We start from the raw sequence: 21,278 nt of genomic DNA, 5'->3' as shown, positions 1-21,278 counted from the left end.
TAGTGCAGCATTTTATTCAACACTTCTGCTTGAAAAAAAAAACGGCAGATCCCACGTTCCAGGAACTACGTTATGCGAAGCATGTGGAGGAAAAGAGACCATATTGCAATTTTTTTATTGAGCTACACGTCATGAAATCACGCTAAATATATGTATTAATGTTGCATGCACGGACATATGTTGAAGAGTTGCAGATGTTTATATAACCAGCTGTTTGCACTTGCACGACGATGTCAACTGGAACATGCGCATTAGCAACACCAGAGGCTCATATGAAGCGTTGATGCTTGCGAAGATGCTGGCCCCGGACACTGCTACATAAATCAACTTCAGCGCATAGCAACTAACCACATCTGACGTTAACCCGGCGTGACGGCTGTATTAAAATAGTACATATGTGGTGTTTTTATTAGGCAGAACTGCAACCACTAATAACGTTTCACAAAGATTAGCGTCTATTTAAAAAGTAGCTCCGAGACCTCGCGTAGCTCTGTGGTAAAATGCTTCATTGGTACCCAGAATGCTTGGGTTCGATTCCAGCTGGGACTCGTCGGGGCAACGCTACCAATGTCTGGTATTTCTTAACACACGCGCGTTGAAATCACCCATGTGTGTTCTCGTCATTCTTGGATAGATACGAAGTGTTTATTACCTGTGGCACATACTCGCATACCACTGGCACATATTCGCCCGTCGGTATGTGCCACTGTCTGACGGGAAGTGTTTGACGACGTAGGCGACAAGATTGTGACAATATTCATGTCTTGAGAAGCGCGTCGAATTCATTAAAGCATCTTACCTTCTCATGCTAATTTTGGTTCACACCAAGTAAATGAGGTGACCGCGAGAGCACCTAAACGTAAGCGGCTAGATAGATAGTTAGATAGACAGATACGCTCTAAGTGGCCGAAGTTCGCTAAGAAATGCTTCGCATTTAAAAAAAAAAACACGTTTCCACGTGCTAATGCCCAAGCAGCACGAAAACGTTTTCGAGCAGCTGTGGTGTCGTATTTTTTGAGTAAATCTAGCACCACCTTGACGTTCTCGTGGTAACCAGCATATTAAAAGAAATGCTCGCCTGGTTCAAAAGCTTTGCTGATGCACTGTTTCTATATTGAATAAATTTGTCACTCTAACATCAGTAAACCAACATTAGTTGTGGGAAGTTGACGACCATTGCCATGTAGCATACTAAGTAAAGCAAGTTAAATGCATTGCACAATCACGCACTACATAGGTACTTTAGGGATAGCAAAGCCATGTGTCAGCTTAGCACTGCACGATACAACACAAGGGTTGAGCAGGTGAGAGCACTAACAACGTATTGAGGCTCGTTTGCACACCTTTTAACGCAGCCACGGTGTCGTGTAGCCACAGTGTTTTTGTGTTTTGAGGTACAGTAGAAATGCACTGCTACATTTTTACTACTTCGAAAATTTGAAGCAGTAAAAATTTGAAATGGGCGGCCATGTTGAGCCTGTTTCTTTGGTTTTAGTTCTATTCATGGTATCTTTCGTAAAATTACGACTTGCAACTGTATTGTTCTCTTGAAGATATTATCCTGCATTTTGATACTCAGAAGTCTGAATCTATGTTTCTATGAACAAATGCGATCATTATGTGGCACTTCGTAAAGAGTCGTTTTTTTCCTGCCCTTTCTACATTATGAATAGGGCAGTTATTTCAAATATCGCAAGTAAAATGGAATGTGCACATAGTATGTTCCAGAGCTTTAACACTTTTTAGAGATACTAGCACGTTTACAGAACTTTTGTTAGTAATTGATTTCATTCTTTCTGCTCTCAATCATAGCATTCACTTTGACCTATTTCAGGTGCTTTTGAATTTCACTTTGAGAAGTCACAAAAAAAGTTCTTCATTGGCCGAGTGGTGAGCATGAGTTGGCACCTGGTAGATAAGATGATAGTCATTAAAGTGGTGGCAGAAGGAGAAGACAATGCTGGTGTGGTGGTGCGTGCCGGGAGTTGGGTGTGTTATCTCTCACACTACACTGTATATACTTATTCTTGCTGTGTAAATGTGTACTGGGAAAATGTTGCGTGGTCTCTCACACTGCAGGTATTTTAAACCTGTGAAATAACTATTGTTTGCTCTACATGATATATTAGAAACAACTGTACAATATCAAAGCTCTCTTTACAAAATATAGTTTTTATTTTCCCAAATGATTCGTAGCATATCTTAATGGAATATGATGCGCAAGATGTATATATCGCAGCCATATCATGCGGTTTTTACCCTACCATAACTCCCAGGTCATGATATTGAATACTGCCTGTGAAGGCCACAATTTCAATGGAGGCGAGAATACTTAAATCCTCTGTACTTAAACTTAGCAGCACGTTAAAGAAACCTTGGTCGCCGGAATTTCTGGAATTCTCTGCTATGGCATTTCTCACAATCAAATCATGGATCTGGGACAATAACCCTCAACAGTTATTTGATCACAGTTCCGCGTGACCTGTCGCATCATAAGGCATCCGTAATACCGCATTTACGTTTACTATTATTTATTATTTATTATTTAATACATACTGCGGACACTAAGTGGTCCAAGCAGGAAGGGCACGTCACGCATGCCACAGGCGTAATGACGTACATCATACGAAAAACACACTTTGTTTTACACGCTACAATACAGTTCGTTATGTAACAACATCACGCTTCGCTCTATACACTACAATAAACTTCAATATGCAAAGCAACAACACACCCGGCTCTACAACACTACATTACACTATGTTCCACAACACAAGTAGTAACTTACGCCAAACAACGACAATACATTGCATACCTCATACTTTACAATACGTTACACATACGTTACAACGAATGAGGTTCGCATAACTTGTTCCAGTCCGACACTGTTCGCGGAAAAAAAGAATACATAAAGGCATCGGTTCTCGCAAAAAATGGGGTTAGCAAATTGAGATGATGGTGTCGTGTGTTCCTTTTTGACAGAAAAGATAAGTAAGGCGATGAATCGATTGCGAGTTTTCGAGTAAGTAATAATTGAAGGAAATCCAGCCGTTGTTCGCGTCTGCGGGATTCAAGGGTCTGAATGTCGTTTGCAGACATCAGCGCGGAAGGTGAATCCGACGGTAAGTATTTTGAATATATAAACCGAACAGCTTTCCTTTGACCCCGCTCAAGTTTGTTAGTATTAAGCTTAGTGTAAGGGTCCCATACAATGCTGGCGTATTCCAGTTTAGGTCGTATAAAAGAATAATAACTGAGAAGCTTTACATTGGCAGGACAGGTACGCAGTTTATGTCTTAGAAAACCAACTTTCCGAAAGGCAGTTGAAAATATGTTGTCTACATGCATGTTCCAAGACAAATTACTAGTTATAGTTAGGCCCAAATATTTGTAGCTTGTAACCTAAGAGTTGAAGACCCAAGCTGGTACGTATTATTTAGTGGAACTTTCTTACGTGTCAAACGCATCCAGACACTCTTTTCTGCATTAAGGATCATTCCCCACTCATTGCACCACAGATGATTATTATGAAGGTTTGAGTTAAGTTCATTTTGATCATCTAAAGAGTTAATATTCCAGAACAAAACAGAAACGTCTGCAAATAATCTAATTTGTACAGAAGGGGTGATGACATATACAATATCATTTATGTAAAGAAAAAAAAGCAATGGCCCTAGGACGCTTCCTTGGGGTACACCTGATGGGACCTGTAGAGACTGCGAACGCTGGTCAATAATAGCAACAAACTGTTCACGGTTATTTAGATAGTCAGCAATCCAGTTTACAAGGATTTCGGGAAGGCCAATACGTTTAAGTTTCGAGATCAATTTCTCGTGTGGAACCCTGTTGAATGCCTTACTGCAATCTAAAAATATTATGTCAGTTTGCCTATTGTTATCCAGGTTAAGTGCAAATGAGTGGATTATTGTAACTAGTTGCGTCACTGTCGAATATTCCTTTCTAAAGCCGTGTTGAAAATTGGTCAGGATTGAATGTTGAGTCAAAAAATGTCCAATTTGTGTAGCAATTATGTGTTCAAGGATATGTGTTCAAGGTTTAGGTCAAGGATATGGGTCGGTAATTTTGAGGCGACAAGCGATCACCTTTCTTAAATACAGGACTAATGCGTGCGGCTTTCCAGTCACATGGTAGCTTTGATGACAACAATGAAACATGGAAGATTTCATGCAGGAATTTAACGACATGTTCGGCATATCTTCTTAGGAACACATTTGGGAGATTATCAAGTCCACAGGACTTTTTAGAATTAAGATTCAGAAGCATCGAAAAAACACCAGAATAAGACACGAAAGAGACTTCGCATAGGTCGAACACTCTACCGTTTGAAACATAAACACTAGAGCCGGAAAACACACTTTGAAAATACGCATTAAGATGATCAGCAATTTTTCTTTGATCGGTTACAATCACGCTATCAATTGCCATTTCGGTGAGAGGTTTCTTTCTGTCACCAATGTAGTTCCAGAATTTAGTCGGGTCAGTTTTTATGAAGTTGGGCAGCATCGTCTTAAAATAGCGATCTCTGGGTGAGCGTATAGCCCGTGCAAGGCTGTCTTTGAGGACTGAGAGGAAACGAGATTGCGCATGCTTCTGCCTTAAGCGTTTTATCTTTCGTTTTAAGTGAATTATATCTCGCGTTATCCAGGGAGTTGTTTTGTGCACTTTTTATGTTTATTCGGTATAAAACGATTGATGCAATGATGACACATTTCTTTAAATTGATTCCACATTGTCTCAACATCGCCCACCTCAAAGGCAGCAAAACACGACTCCATGTATTCTATTATGAATACGTCATCTGCTCGCGAGTAATCTTTAAAGGTACGCACTGAAGACTTTTTAGTACTTGTAAAATTGTTAAGAGGAAAACAGACTGTAACCAATTTATGATCAGACAGGCACTGTTCTACTGAAACAGAGTGCAGCTCGAGTTCACGGCTTATAAATACTAAATCCAAAATCGAACTAGAGGATCCATGCACACGAGTTGGCTCCCTCACAACTTGCATCAAGTTATGGGTTAGCATGATGTTAAACACAAGCTCAGTCTCTTTTTTGTACAATGGTCCTGTCGTATAACGTTCCCAGTCAACAGAAGGTAGGTTAAAATCACCTGCTAACAAAATTTTGTTGTTGCAAAATTGAGACATATGTTCAGCTAACTTTTTCATGGATTCGAAAGCAGCCTCTGGGGGTCTGTAAAGTGCATACAAGATGAAAATATGGCTCCAACAAGACAGCTTGATGCATACACATTCTAAGTCGTCAATGTAACCAATTAATGAGGCCTGCAGTGTTTATTTCACAAGTATGGCTATTCTACCTCCCCTTGTAGTTCTGTCTTTCCTAAACACCTTATACGAGGGCGGAAATACATCATTATCAGCTATTTCGGGGAGCAACCATGTCTCAGACACAACTGTTACATGTGGATCGTGTTGAAGTAGGGCAATTTCCATTAGTTCAGTTTTGTTATTGACGCTTCGGGCATTTATGTTAACCAAGCGAAGGCGTTTTTGTTTAACGCCCTGCTGACCGGTAACGAAAAATTTACTTTTCGTTGAATTATTTTTTGAAGAAAATGCGAGTTGTTTTCCTACGTGTGACTCAGTGATTGGGCATACCGTCTGGTCATCGGGCGGGTTTTGCTCCCGTCGTTTTTTTTTACCGGAATTCTTTCGTCTTTATCACTGTCCCAGACATACGCCTGGTCATCGATATACAGTTTATCAAATGCTAAGTTTACTTTCTCATTGTTAGCTCTGTTAGCTTTTACTCTTGCCCAAAGCTTTCTTCTAATATCTCGTATCTTCGGAGAAAAGTCTTCCCCGATAGCTAGCGTGGTATTTTTAAGTTTGGACCCGTTTTTAAGTATTCTAGCTTTGTCTCGCCCATCAAGCAATTTGAAAATGACTGGCTTAACTTTGCCAGTTTCAGGTCTACCTATACGATGAATACGCTCGATACCGACAGGTTCAAGTTTCATGATATCTTTAAGAATGCCTGTGTTGACGGCACTTTCAAGCGTTTCGTTGTTTTCATTTGCTCCCTCGGGAAGACCATAAATGATTAGATTTGACCGGCGACTATGGTTTTCCAGTTGATCGATTTTAGTTTCTAGAACACTTATTGTTTTTGCCAACGAAGACAACTGCTCCTGACAGCCATTTACCTTCCCTTCAAGCCCAGATAGGGCATCAAGCTTCTTCTCAATGATAGTCGCTTTTCTTTGATGTCTTTAACATCAGTTGCTATGTCTGCTAACATTTTGGCAATCTGCTCCAGACCCGGGCCTGGGTTCATCTCGATATCGCCACACAGTAACAATAACTTCCTCAGTACAGTTTCAGCGCGGCACAACAAACAACTGAGCCATGGGCACGGCAGCACCAGCAAAAAGGGATCATCAGAGCGAACACATTTTCCATACTGCTTTCTTACCTGTACAATAAACAGGAACGGATTACAGACGGTCCGCATGCTGGTACAGTCGCCGTGCCCAATGGTCGAGATGACCGCCGGGCGCGAACTAATAGCCGCGCTGAATGGTGCTCGTGCTGCCGTCTGCCAGTGATCCATGGCGCATGCTGTCGACGTGTGACGACTCAGGTTCTCCCAGGGCGACGATGCTCGCAGTTCAGCCGCATGCCAAACAGAAGAATCGCAGTCATGCGCAGCAAGCATTGTTCCGCGACTTCCTGAACACCCGGCACGAACTGGCGGTAGTAGGCTGATAATCTGTACAATAAACAGGAACGGATTACAGACGGTCCGCATGCTGGTACAGCCGCTGTGCCCAATGGTCGAGATGACCGCCGGGCGCGAACTAATAGCCGCGCTGAATGGTGCTCGTGCTGCCGTCTGCCAGTGATCCATGGCGCATGCTTTCGAGGAGTGACGACTCAGGTTCTCCCAGGGCGACGATGCTCGCAGTTCAGGCGCATGCCAAACAGAAGAATCGCAGTCATGCGCAGCAAGCGTCGTTCCGCAGCTTCCTGAACACCCGGCACGAACTGGCGGTAGTAGGCTGATAATCTGTACAATAAAGAGGAATAGATTACAGACGGTCCGCATGCTGGTACAGCCGCCGTGCCCAATATAGATTGCGTATATGTGGAGCCCTTTATGCTGCAGCCGTATATACGAATCGTGCGGATGCCGCATCATGCGGATCCATAATACCATAACTGCGTATGTAGAGATCCCTACCATCCATACAAGCGAAATTTTTCTCAAGGGCTTAAGATACCTCTGGATTTCCTGAAGGTATCTGACGTAACATGTGAGGTTGATATCGTGAAAATACTACCAGTGGGTACTCCCGTTGAACGGCACTGAAGGGCTTTTTACGTCAAATAAGTGTGTCATGATGGCAGACTTCGGGGCAGACTTGGTGCCTTTAGGTTGCGTACGAGGAACTTCTGGTCAGCTGCAAGATGGTAATACGTTCACGTGCTATGTGACGCCACACAGGCTCATAAATAATGTGCCAAACTCGCCGCTATGGCTACTGGTGGCGCTGACTGACACTCCAACGTTTAAATTCATATATATACCCAACAAAGTGGCTGGGAGGATAGCCGCCGTGGTAGCTCAGTGGCATAGCGTCCAACGCGTTTTTCGAAGGTCGAAGGTTTGATTTCTGCCCGCGGCAACTTATCCTTTCACCCACTTTTCTATCTTCAGAATAACATCACAATTTGGTCTGATATATACCTTCCCCTATACTTTCCTTGGTATTATTGGCTGTTCGATTTCATTATATATATATATATATATATATATATATATATATAATGAAATCGAACATTTTATATATATATAATGAAATCGAATTTCTTTTATATATATATATATATATATATATATATATATATATATATATATATATATATATATATATATATATATAAAAGAAATTCTGTGGGTCCGGTGCACATATAATTAAGAAATAAAGGAGCACACTTACGAAAATTTGACAGTTGTTTACTCTACGTTTCGGCCGTAGCACGGCCTTCGTCAATATATATATATATATATATATATAGGAAGAATTGTAGGCATAAGGGCTCCTTTTTCGGTGTTTCACACAATACTAATGTGATTTTACATACTATGTTGCCAAGGAATATATAGAACTTATTAAAGCGAATAGTAATTTAAATATGAAGAAAGAAAACTGGATGAAAACATAACTTGCCGTGGTCAGGATCCGATCCTGCGACCCTAAGGTAATGCGTTCGATGCTCTACCACTGAGCTATCACGGCGGCTATCCTCCCAGCCACTTTATTGGGTATATATATGAATTTAAACGTGGGAGAGTCAGTCAGCACCATCTGTAGCCATGGTGGTGAGAGTGGCACACTCATTTGTGAGTCTGTGTGGCGTCACGCAGCACGTGAACTTATTACGAGCTGGCAGCTGACCAATAGTCTCTAGGATACAACCTAAGGCACCAAGGCTTCCAGTACGAGACCCTCGTTAATGAATAAGGGAAAGAAGCTGATACTTAAGAGTCGTTTTTCTATGTTTTGACACAATATTACTCTGATATAACAGACAATATTGCCAAGGAAAGTATAGGGGACGTTATTAGAACAAATTGTAAGGTAAATGTTAAGAAAGAAATGTTGGTCAAAAGATAACTTGCCCCGTGGGCAGGCACCGAACGTGCGACCTTCGAGTAACGGGTTCGCTGCGATAAATATATATATATATATATATATATATATATGTATATATAGTGGCAGTAATAATTCGATGGGCCAGTTAGTCTCCGTGAAGGTATGGAATATGGCACAACGGGAGCGTTGTGAACAAGGATAAATATATTTATTTCCCAACAGTTTCGGGAGGGGTCCTCCCTTCATCAGGGGATGAGTATTACTGACATAAACTTCCAAACTTCGTTGCTGCCGCGTCCCTCTCGCCTTGAAAGTTGTTTGCGAGAGTGAGAGGGAACTAAAAAAAGAAAAAAAACAAAAAAACAAAAAGTGGGAAAAGAAAGACGAAAAAAAAGAAAGAAAAGAAAGAAAGTAAAAAAGAGGAAGAACCACTGTCAACACTGAGAACAAATCCAACTGTCCGTGTACGTCAACATACGGTTCATATCACGTGCTGTTCAGTCCTCGACGTCTGTCGGGCCACCCAAGATTGTTGCCGCGGTGCCGGGAGGGTCCGTGACGGCGTGCGTAAAGAAAGGGTTTCCCCGTAATGGGTCGGTTGGCGTGCGGCGTGCGTAAAGAAAGGGTTTCCCGTTAATGGGTTGGTCGGCTATTTACCTTTAATCTTCGTTTCCGTTCAATGGTCATCAAGTGGTAGGCGAACGTAAACACTTTGTATGTGCATGTGGAAAAAAGAAAAAAAGGAAGAGAGAAAAGGGGAAAAAAGAAAAACAAAAAACAAGAAAGGACAGTGTACACGTGCGAGTCAGTCAGAAAAAAGCATGGTCTCCAGCTATCAATCTTTGTCACCAAATATATATATATATATAAATATATATATATATATATATATATATATATATATATATATATATATATATATATATATATATATATATATATATATATATATATATATATATTGTCTCGTGCTACAAAAGGTCTTCAACTCGAAAGAACTGAGCCTGCGGGGAAACGCCCAAAATTGCAAGATGGCTTCTTCAATAATCAACGACTAACCTCGATGTGCTAGTTCAGAACATCGTCTTCCATTCTATCGGGCAGCCATGACTTGCGCTCACCGTACCTAGCGGCCAAGTGGCATAATTCACCCTCTGAAAAGAAATTGGCATTACTCTGGCACTCGGAATGTACAAAGGCAAAGTCAGGTCGAACAGAAAATACACGCATACAAAAAAAACAGCAGTAAGGTTCATGCACAGTCACACTACCGCGTGAAGTACGGCTTCATTCGCACTACGTGCACAATCTCCATAGAGTGCCTTCGCTGCCTTGGTGAGAAGGCGCCATCAGTGACTACCTCTTAGTTGACATCGCTCACGCGTCGCAACACTTTGTACGGTCCGAAGTAGCGACTGAGCAGTTTTTCTGACAATCCCTGGCGTCAGACTGAAGTCCACACCAAAACTTGATCGCCTGGATGGTATTCAACTTGTCGATGGCGAGTGTTGTACTGGCATGCGTCTGTACTCTGCTGGTACTTAATGTGTAGGCGTGCTAACTGGCGTGTTTCTTCGGCGTATTGGGTAAGCTGCACAGTGTCAGGAGTGATCAAAGCGTCGCAATTGTGTGGAAGCATCGCATCGAGCATGGTCTGGACCTAACGTCTATAGACAAGACGGAAAGGCATGAATCGCATAGTTTTCTGGATGGCAGTATTGTACGCGAATGTGACGTACGGTAGCACCTTGTGCCAGGTCTTATGCTAGACATCTACGTACATGGATAACATGTCAGCTATGGTCTTGTCGAGTCGCTTTGTCAAGCCGTTGCTATGCGGATGATATGCTGCGGTATTGCGATGGCTCGTGAAGCTGAGCTTGAATACGGCATGAATGAGTAGGGCCGTGAATTCTGTTCATCTCTCTGTGATTACGCACGACGGGGCGCCATGTCGAAGAACGATCTGGTCCATAAAAAATTGGGTGACGTCGGAAGCCGTAGCACATTGTAGTGCTTTTGTTTTGGCGTACTTCGTCAAATAGTCGGTGGCTACTTCGATCCGCTTGTTGCCGGAAGGTGTTAGCGGAATGGGCCCCAGTAAATTCCTTCCTGTTTGATTGAACGGCGCTCTAGGTGGTTCTATTGGTTGAAGAAGCCCCGCGAGCTTCAGTGGCGGGAATTTGCGGCGTTAACATTCGCTTGTCGAACTCAAGCGAGAGTTAGAGAGGAGCCTAAGTGACCAGATGTGGGCTCATCGTGGCAAGCGAGAAGAATGTCGTAACGAATGTCAGTTGCCACAACTAGAAGATAGGTTCTCTCATTGCCGTTGGAGTTTTTTTTATACAGGACCCCATTTCGCAGACATAATGACGAAAGACCTCGAGAAATACATCGAGGTATGGAAGAGCTGCGTCCTTCAAGGTTTTCGATTACTGCACGAATTTCATCGTCCGCGCGCTGTCGGGTAATCAGATACGTTGTAGTAAGGGCCCCAAGAAAACCACCGTCATCCTCGGTGTTGTGATCACAAACTTTCACAGGCGCATGGGACAATGAATCGGCATCTTCGTGCTTGCGACCCCGTTTATAGCAATTGTGAAATCATATTCCTGCAGGCGATGACTTCATCTTTCTAGTCACCCACACGGGTCCCGTAGGTTGGCTAACCAACACAACTAACGGTGGTCGGTCACTACCTTGAAGTGGCGTCTGTAAAGGTAAGGCCTAAATTTCATCGTGGCCCATACAACAGCGAGGCACTCTTTCTCTGACGTGGAGTAGTTGACCTCGGCGCGAGAAAGAGTGCGGCTAGCGTACGCTATCACTCGCTGTGCCCTCTAGTAGTTGAAGGAAGGCAGGACCAAAAACTACGTTGCTGGCGTCAGTATTGTCACGGGGTCGTGACGTGGCCGAAGACAGGAGACTCCGTATTGGAATTTAACTGTTTATTTGGGTGAACCTGTGCCCGGTAAACGGAAAGTCCAATTACAGCAGCAGTCTCGCACAGATAGCAGTCTCGGACTGATAGCGGCGAACGGAGCGTCGGCCTTCGATCAACAACTGACAAGCGGCGAAGCGCGTCGGCATTTATACTCCCACCGTCGAATGTTCTAGCGCTACCGCTGGCGGCAGCGTACGTTCCAGAACAATCTGTACCATTCGCACAGTGGGCGTGATCTTATCGAAATGATCTACTACAGTCCGGAACCCTCTCGAAAACTGCTGGCGCGGTTTGCGCTGAGAATCGTGTGGTGTTTTGGGACGATAACAAAAGCTTGGGAAATGGAACGTGGCAGTATGAATTTCAATATCAGCGACTTCTTCAAAGTGAGCGTTGACTGGAGGTGTCTGCAAACGCTCCCGTAGTCCAGAGAAAGCTGCGTCCTGTTCTTTCTCCCAGACGAATGGAACATCTTCACGAGTGAATCGAGTGAGCGGTTCAGCAATCCTAGAAAAATTGGCTATAAAGCAGCGATAGTACGCGCAGAGCGCTAGAAAGTTACGTACTGTCTTTTTATCACGTGGCACAGGAAACAAGGCCATGGTGGTACTTTTGTCAGGGTCTCGCCGAATACCATCCGCACTGACAACATGTCCGAGAAACTTAAGTTCCTTGTAACCAAAGTGGCATTTTTCTAGCTTCATGTCAGGTTAGCAGAGTGGAGCACTTCCAGCATATTCTGCAGACGTTTCAGGGGCTCCTGAAAGGTCGCAGAAAACACGACAACATCATCCAGTTAAACTAGGCACGCGTGCCACTTTAGACCGGTAAGAACAGTGTGCATCATTTTTTTGAATGTTGCATGTGCAGAACAGAGGCCGAAGGGAAGCACTTTGAATATACATAGGCCACCTGGTGTAACGAAGGCGGGTTTTTCATAATCTCATTCATTATCTTCGATCTGCCAGTAGCCAGTTTTTAAGTCCATCGATGAAAAATACTTGGCCTGCCGCAGTCTGTCGAGGGAATCGTCGATGCGGGGTAGCGGATACACGTCTTTTTTAGTCACGCTGTTAAGTTTTCTGTAGTCCATGCAGAAGCACAGTGATCCATGTTTTTTTTTTCACGAGCACGACCGGAGATAACCAAGTACTCTTCGAAGGTAGGATAACGTCATCTCGCAGCGTCTCTTCCACTTTAGCATTTAACACCTCACGTTCCTTTGACGAAACGCGGTAAGGGTGTTGTTTTATGGGCGAAGCGTCTGTATACGTAATAATTCGGTGTTTGGTAAGCGGGATCTGATGAACCTTCGAGTTGGACACGCACTTTTTACACTGATATAGCAGTTCACGTAGCTCGGTCTATTGTTCTTCCGAAAGGGTCGAGTTGACCTAAACGTTAGCAAGTAGTGAAGTCACGTCACTTGGTGTCGGTGGAAGCCCGTCGTCAGCTGATGTAGATGCGAAGCATTCTGAAACGTTTGCGATAGGGTAGGCGAAAGCGATGGCTTGGTCATAAAACAGGTGCTGGTACTCGGTACTGAAATTCGTCACAAGTAAAGCACAGTGTCCGTCATAAAGCGTGACGAGGCAGCGTGCAGCGCAGACACCAAGCGCGAACAAAAGCGCCAAGTTGCCTTCGGCGACAACTTCACATCCCGTAACTTGTCGGACACCACATCAACTAGGACGCTTGAACGCGAAGGCAGCGTGATGCTGTCGGCAGAAGCGCGAAACATGCTGTCACGAATGTCGTCAGATTTGTCGGAGGATCCAGCTGTCCAAAACGTCACGGTACGCTCTTGAAGATCGATAATACCACCGTGCTCCCGCAAAAAGTCGACTCCCAGGATTAAGTCTCGGGAACAGTCACGAAGTACGAGGCAGCTGGCGAGACATGCACGTCCCCGAATGCTCACTCTGATAGGGCACATGCCGACTGGAGTGACTACTCTTACATACTCGACGACTGGACGACCGACGGGTGCCGAAGAAAGACAACGCAAGCAGTGTCAGGAAGACAATCCCGTTTTATTCACTCAGCGACGCGCTTTTTATGCACTAGTGAACCAATCAGAGGGTGGAAAAAACAATGCAAGAGGAGCCGATAGCGCGGCAAGCACGCAAGCTTATCAGAAAGCCAAACAAAAGAGCGCGGCAAGCTGGGCGAATGTTACAACTCTGCCAAAGCTACCCATGTCTGAAAGCGTTCAAGAGGATGACGCTTCTTTAACAATTGAAGGTAGGAACAGGTGGCCAACATTCAAGGCAAGTTTGTCCAAGCAAGCGCTGCGCGTTTCACACGTTCACATTGTCCTTGTCCTTGACACGGGTGAAGACGGCGGGATGCATGGCGGCACATGCGGACCCGTTGTGGTTGGCACCCACACAGTGGACGAAGATGGCACTTGGTGTCCAAGGGCCCCAACAAGCCCACAGAATTTTTGGGGCTCCCAGAAGGGGGCGTCGATGAGAATGGGCTTCGGTCGCCGATTCGTGCTCGGATGCCACGCATGTAGCGAGAAGGAGCTGGCAGTAAACACCTGGCGCAGAGTTTGACTCGTCAGGCGGCATGAAAGGATCTCAAACAGCATAGTGAACAAGCAGCAGGAGCGCAGTAACTACGTCAAAAGCAACCTGGCGCCCACGTTTGGGAAAGCCCGACTGTTGAATTCACTGGGAGAAGATAACACGAAACCAAAACTACAATGGAAAAGCCTGCGCCGAAATGCATGCACACACACAATGGGAGGGAGTAAAAAGAGAAACACTAGGGAGTGTGGCTGAGCCAGTCAGCATTTGCATGGTGTTTGCCTTTGTTGTGCCAGACTGGGAAATGAAATTGTTGGAGTGGGAGGCCCCACCTCATCAAGCGGCCATTTTTGTTTGACATCTGGTTGAGCCACACCAAAGGGGAGTGATCGGTTTCGAAAACAAAGGAAGACCATTTCAGATAACACGAGAGCTTTTCGAGGGCCCACACCAAGCAGGCGCATTCTTTTTCTGGTGTTCTGTATGCCTGCTCACGAGACGTGAGCTTTCTACTGACGTATATCACAGGGCGTTCCTCGCCTTTTTCGCTCACTTGACTTAGAACGATGCCCATCCCGCGATCACTGGCGTCACACTGAACTAGAAAAGGGAGGAAGTAGTCTGGTGCCGCGAGAACCGGTTGGCTGACAAGAATATTTTTATTCTCGGCAAACGCTGCCTTTCGAGCCGTATCCCAACGCACTGTAGTTGGTCTGCGTCTGCGAGGGGACTAGCTAAGTTTGCAAAGTTAGGAATATAGCTTCTGTAGTATTCAGCTAAACCCAAAAATGAACGCATGTCGGTCTTTGTTTTCGACAAAGGAAAGCTAGTGATCACGTCAACTTTTAGTTCGGAAGGACGTCGCTTCCCTTGGCCAACAACATGCCCCAAGTAGTGGACGTGGGTGTTCACAAGACGACATTTAGTCATTTTCAGAGTCAAGCCTGCTTTACGTAGTCGAAGGAAAACCTCCTGTAAATGTTCCAAATGCTGTTGCCAAGTGTTCGAGAATACCGCGATGTCATCGAGGTAGGGAACAGCAGATGACTGTGTGCCTGTGAGCACCTGATTCATTAGTTTTGAAATTATGAACGGTGCGTTTTTGAGATCAAAAGCCAGCACAAGTAAGTGATATGTGCCTATCGGAGTCATGAAAGTGGCCAGCTGGCTGGCGTTTTCCGTGAGTGGCACTTGCCAGAAGCCGCGGACTAGATCCAACGTGGAAACATACTGTGCTGCAGAAACTCTTTCGATCAAGGCTTCGACATTAGGAATGGGAAGCAACTTGGTCTTTGTAATCGCATTCAATTTTCGATAATCAGTACATGATCGGGGTTCCTTGCCAGGACTTCCTACGATAAATATCGGTGACACGTATTCGCTCTCCCCCGGCACGATTAGACCCAGGGCCAACATGTTTTGAACGTAATCGTTCAACAGCTTCTCATGACGGGGTGAAAATCTGTGCGTCCTGATTCGGAAGGGTTGGTCAGATGTCAACTCGATGTCGCGTTCGACAAGGTTGGTTCTGCCGGGGTGGGGGCTGAACAAATCGCTGAAGTTGCTTATAAGCATTTTCAACTGCTTCCTTTGTTCGACTGTTGAAGAGGCTTGTGTAGCTACAGACTCAAATATGTCTTCAGTTGACGATGAAGAACAAGGGGCGGCACTTAAATTACTAGAACATTTATCGCCTCTGGTTCGTTTAAGACGATGCTCCGTGCGTTCGATGCTCCAGCGTTCCCGTGCGTTCGACAAAGGGCTTCATAAGATTGCAATGGTAGAGTGTCACATCGTTGCACTTGCCGGGCGTCGGGACCAAATAAGTGGTGTTGGAGAGCTTTTGTTTAACAGTGACAGGCCCGTCCCATGCTACTTCCAGTTTATTTGCCTTTGACGACTTCAGAATGAGTTTTTTGTTGCCTTCCTTGAAGGTTCGTGCACGTGTGGATCTGTCGTACTACCCTTTTGCACGTTGTTTAGCTTCAGCCATCTTGATGTGCGCCAATTTCTGCGATTCACGTAGGCGCTTCAACAACGTCAGCACGTACTCGACCACCGTTTTGTCCACAGATTTGTCCTCCCACTTTTCCTTCAACAACGTCAGAGGGGAACGAAGCACTGGGCCGTAAACGAGTTCCGCCGGCGTGAAACCAGCCGCTTCGTGAGTGACGGTGTGCAGAGCAAAGAGCATCGCGGGAATAGCCGCGTCCCACTCGGTGCCCTTCTCGAAGCAGAGCGCAAGCAGAATTGGCTTCACTACTGAATGAAGTTTTTCGACCAAATTACTCTGCGTATGGTAGAAAGAGCTGTGGTGTATGGATATGCCGCACTTCTTGATGAATGTCGTGGTAAGCGCGCTTGTGAAAACATAGCCTTGGTCGCATTGGATTTCACTTGGGAATCCAATTCTAGCAATTACAGTGAGTAGCGCGTTAACAACTGCTGTGTAGCTTAATTCCGGCAACACCACTGCTTCGGGAAACTTCGTCGTGGGGCAAATGAGCGTAAGCAAGTACCTATTGCCTTCCGATGTTACCGGTAAGGGCCCTACAATGTCAATTACCAATCTGCGAAAAGGTTCTCCGATCAAAGGTACTTTGACCAAAGGCACCTTGAGTCGTTCGTTTGGCCGTCCCGTCCTTTGGCAAACGCTGCAGGAGCGCACCTAGTTCTCGGAGTTCTTGAAGCACATCGGCCAGTAGTAATCATTCAGCAGCCTCCTCTTGGGCTTGTGTATTTCTAAATTACCAGCCGATCTGTCGCTGTGAACCAAACCCAGCAGCGCAACGCGATACCTTTAGGTGACTACAAGCTGCTCGAAACATCGACCTTTTTTGTGCTTGAAATTTCTGTACAAGAGGCCGTCATTGACAATGAACGACACTGGTCTTTTCTGTTTCCGTCTCGATCTTTCTCAGCACGTCTGCAGTGACTCGTCGTTTGCCTGCTCCTTCTTGAGAGCGCTTTTGTCAACCTTGGCCAGAAGCTGAAAATTTTTACTGCCTGGGCTCATCGATTCGCCTCCGGACGCGGAAGCGACGGGCGTGGGGGGTTACCAGTGCTTTCAGTGGCTGGCGTGGCTGAGGCGCTTGCGCTCGTTGCAGCAGCCAGCGCCGGAGCCCTGTTGGCACTGTCAGCTGCGATTTCGGCGGCACGAGTAGCGCTGGCTGTGTGCGCTCTGGTGTGGTACCTAGTGACCACCATTACGGGGTTCGCATTAGGTTGCATTCCTGCATTTTGCAAGTCCCTCATCAATCTGTTAGAAAACATGTAGGGGATTTTTCGAGGTGGCTTGTCCGAAACAGCAGCTTCAGTATGGAATTTCCCGAAAGGACCTTGTATTTCAATTCTTGTGACCAGCAAGCACTTCGTGTCGGGTTCTAGTGCCTGGCGCACCCACAAACATGCTCCTGTTCGGGCTGAACAAATGACGGGTGGGCCATATCAAATGTCGCATCTGTATCACGCAGAACCTTGCAACTGTTGCCGTTCACCGCCATGTCATACATGTAGGGTGAGAGCAAGTCGCTGTCCTCTGTTAGCGAATTAGCAGGAATAATGGGCTGGCTGCAGCCTGCGGTGGTGTGGCCTGGACGATGTAATTTATAACAGGTCAACGGCCGTTTTTCTTCAAACTTAGAACTCTTGAGTTCACTCGGGTTGACCGTGTGCCCTTGGGAGGGGGTGGACGTTGCCGGGTTTCGTTTGGTTGCTTTCTCTCGCTCCTTTCTGAAATTTCTTGAAAGGTCCCGACGGTTTCTTTCGTAGGTCTTCCAAACTTCCCATCCTACGGGAACAGTACTCGTCAGCCAAACTAGTTGCCATTTGCAGCGTTTCCACATTTGGCTTGTCTTAAATCCAAAGGCGCAATTTCTCCGGAATAGATGCATAAAATTGCTCTAGCAAAATCAGTTCAATCACACGTTGCTTGTCCTCGAATGCGTTGGCGCTTTTAAGCCATTCTTCTAACAAGCTCATAGATTTGTAGCCGTACTTGGAGTAGGACTTCCCTTGACTACGCTTTGTGTTACAATACTTCATCCTCAGGACTTCTGTTGACAAGCTGTACCTTTTTCTGAGCTGAAGCTTCACTGTTTCGTAGATACTTGCATCTTCATCTGTCATTCTCACGACTATGTCATCTGGTTCGTTGGGAAGCAATGTCAACAGGCATTGCTACCAGGTTTCTTTATCAAGTACTGCCCTAATAAAAGTTCTCTCGAAGTTGACGAATACAAATTGATGTCACTGCCAGCCTTGAAAGGTTGCATGTTCCCGCGCATGTCGAAGCTACCATTGCGTTCAAGGTTCTGCAGTTGCAGCTCTTTCAACTTCAGTTCTACCTCTTGCTGCTTCAATTGCCGGGAGACTGCCTTCCAACATTCTTCTACCTCGTCATCTTCCGCTCCGCAGGTTGATAAGATATTGCCGTGATAATATCAGGCTTACGCATTGACTTCTGCACTTTGATGCCTAATTCTTCAGCTAGCAACACAAGGATGAACTTCGCTAGCGACCCGATATTCATGACTGCTGATAACAAAAGTAACTCTTACACGTAATAATTAAATCTAGCAAAGTCAAAAACAAACCCTCTACTACCAAGAAGATGTCGCTAATGCTCCCAATGAAGTCAAACAAGCCGTGCTCTCACCAAACGGACGCCAAGGGCCACCACCGACGCACGCTCTATCCCGCCACTGCCACCAACTGTTTTTAACCACAGCTCGTTTTAGGCACCAGTCTCTTCAGGGGCGGTTGTTCGAATCCCACCGCTGCCACCAGCTGTTACATACTCGACAGCTGGACGACCGACGGGTGCCGAGGAAAGACGACGCAAGCAGTGCCAGGAAGACAATTCCGTTTTATTCACTCAGCGACGCACTTTTTATGCACTGGCGAACCAATCAGAGGGTCGCAAAAACAAAGCAAGAGGAGCCGATAGCGCGGCAAGCAGGCAAGCTTATCAGAAAGCCAAACAAAACAGCGTGGCAAGCTGGGTGAATGTTACACTACGTGCCCGCCGGCAGTACGAGTTTGAGCTGCATACCAAGGCGTAACAACTTTCCTTATGTGCGCTGCTAGTTTTCCGCTCATGATCGAATAGTCCACACCTGTGTCCAAAAACGCACTAACGTGGTGGTGGCTATCAACTACTACATGTATATCCGCAGAATATCTGCTTGGGGCTTTCGTCGCTGTCGTCGGGGAATCGCTCCGGGTCCGTGCTTGCGTCACTGCGAGGCCTTTCTTGCGTCGAGTGTCAGTGGCCTCGCTCCCGAAGGTCGCTGTCGTTAGTTTTCGTGCCTAGGGCTTGGCGAGCACACCGACGCCGCCCCTGAGAGGTTCCGAAAATTTCTAGAAGATCGCCTTGTGGATGGAGACAGCGACTGCCACCGCAATTGCATGCGCTTTTGTGAAAGGTATTCTTCAATAGCTTTCCGTCTTTCGCCTAATCTCGGCCGTGGTGAGTCGACGTCAAAACCCTGTAGTCCAAGGTGACGATAGGGACATTTTCTGTACACATGTCCAGCTTCACCACAGTGATAACACAGTTGTCGTCTGTCCGGTGAGCGCCATACGTCAGATTTTCTGGGAAGCGGCTGTATATTTTACAAGTGCTGAATTGGCTGCAGTGAAGGGAGCGCATCCTGAGGCACAGGATTAACGAAGCGCGGGAAAGCAGGAATATATCGACTGGCAGCTTCTGCGTATGATGCCCGATGTGGCTTCGTCGGGACAGGCGGGACACAACTGGAAGACGGCACTTGGAGAGCCGGTCGTACTTCGTTTTTGACGAGGCTGCAAATAGACCCTGCAGGTTGGTACTGGCACTGAATTTTTTGTAGTTCGTCGCGCACCACCAATCAAATGAGGTCACAGAGAGGCTCGATGTTGATGCTGCTTTTTGTTTCTCCGATCTGACCTGCGGACGAAGCAACACTCACTTGCCGGTCGTACATAGTAGAGCACTGCTGCAGCACTTGTTCCATGGTTATGGCTTTGGTCAAAAATTCCACCATGGTCTTTGAGGGACAGCGAACGAGGCCAGCGAAAAATTGCTCTTTCACTCCTCGCATTAAATGACGGACCTTCTTTTCTTTCGCCATGCCGGGTTGGCTCGATGAAAGACGCTCGTCACGTCCTCGGCGTACACCATGATGCTTTCATTCGGCATTTGGAGGCGCGACAGAATCGATCACTCAGCTCGTTCACGGCGATCGGGATTGGTCCAACTTGCCAGCAAAAATCGACGAAAGACGCTTTTACGAGGAAAAAGGCTCACGGTTTTCGTACCATGTACAAGCGCCGTCTTCCAAGCTGAAATACACGCTCCTCATCTTGTCGAAGTCGGTCCAACTATTGTAATCAGAGACCCGTTCGAAGTGAGCCAGCCAGTTTTCGACATCTTCCAAGACGGAACCGTGAAACACCTTCGGCACACGTGGCTTCTACAGCGTATAAAGCGTGGCTGCAGCGCTTTCTGGTGCGTTGGAGGCTGCAGTGCCTTTCCTAGCGTTCAAGGGTGTGACAGATATCATCTCGGGAAGAAATCCACACTCAGGAGGCAGTCCTCGGAGTCTTCGGCTTGAGCGGTGAACAGGTGTTGTGACTGCAGGTATAGGGCTACCCAGAGGCGTTTGGAACATCGGCTGGGGGTTACCCAGCCCCTCCACTAGTTGTCACGTGCTACGAAAGGTTTTCAACTCGAAAGAACTGAGCCGGCGGGGAGACGCACCGAAAACTGGCATGTTGGCTGCTTCAATAATCAACAACTAACCAGAGCGCATGCTGCTTCAGAACATCGTCTTCCATTCTATCGGGCAGCCATGGCTTGCGCTCACCGTACCTAGCTGCCAAGTGGCAATACATATATATATATATATATATATATATATATATATATATATATATATATATATATATATATATATATATATATATATATATATATATATATATATATATATATATATATATATATATATATATATATATATATATATATATATTATATATATATATTGTAGCGATGTTGAAAACTTGGGGGTATAATAAAACGTATTTATTAAAGGGCGAACCTGTGCCCACAATTCAAAGTGACTGGTCGTAGAACGTGTCAGTCGAGCAACAGAAATATTCTTACGCT

The 21,278-nt window shown here is 45.6% G+C and overlaps 2 protein-coding genes across 19 annotated transcripts in view; one reads left to right on the top strand and one right to left on the bottom strand.

Annotated features, from left to right (window-relative positions):
• The window catches only part of LOC142818109 (uncharacterized), a 495,850-nt gene that overhangs the window by 22,653 nt on the left and 451,919 nt on the right, over positions 1–21,278 (top strand). Inside the window, exon 3 of one of the 17 annotated variants that reach the window (XR_012895583.1) lies at positions 1,835–2,793. The exons of the other annotated variants lie outside the window; for them this stretch is intronic. The gene's annotated coding sequence lies outside the window, so the exon portion shown is untranslated. Of the gene's footprint in view, positions 1–1,834; positions 2,794–21,278 lie in introns of those variants that run through there. 17 annotated transcript variants of the gene reach the window in all.
• LOC119173543 (uncharacterized) overlaps positions 1–21,278 on the bottom strand; it is a 699,991-nt gene that overhangs the window by 269,813 nt on the left and 408,900 nt on the right. The window lies entirely within an intron of this gene.

This window comes from Rhipicephalus microplus, chromosome 5, assembly GCF_043290135.1.
Source record: "Rhipicephalus microplus isolate Deutch F79 chromosome 5, USDA_Rmic, whole genome shotgun sequence".
In the NCBI taxonomy this organism is placed as follows: domain Eukaryota; kingdom Metazoa; phylum Arthropoda; class Arachnida; order Ixodida; family Ixodidae; genus Rhipicephalus; species Rhipicephalus microplus.
This window is presented reverse-complemented; position numbering and strand designations above follow the sequence as displayed.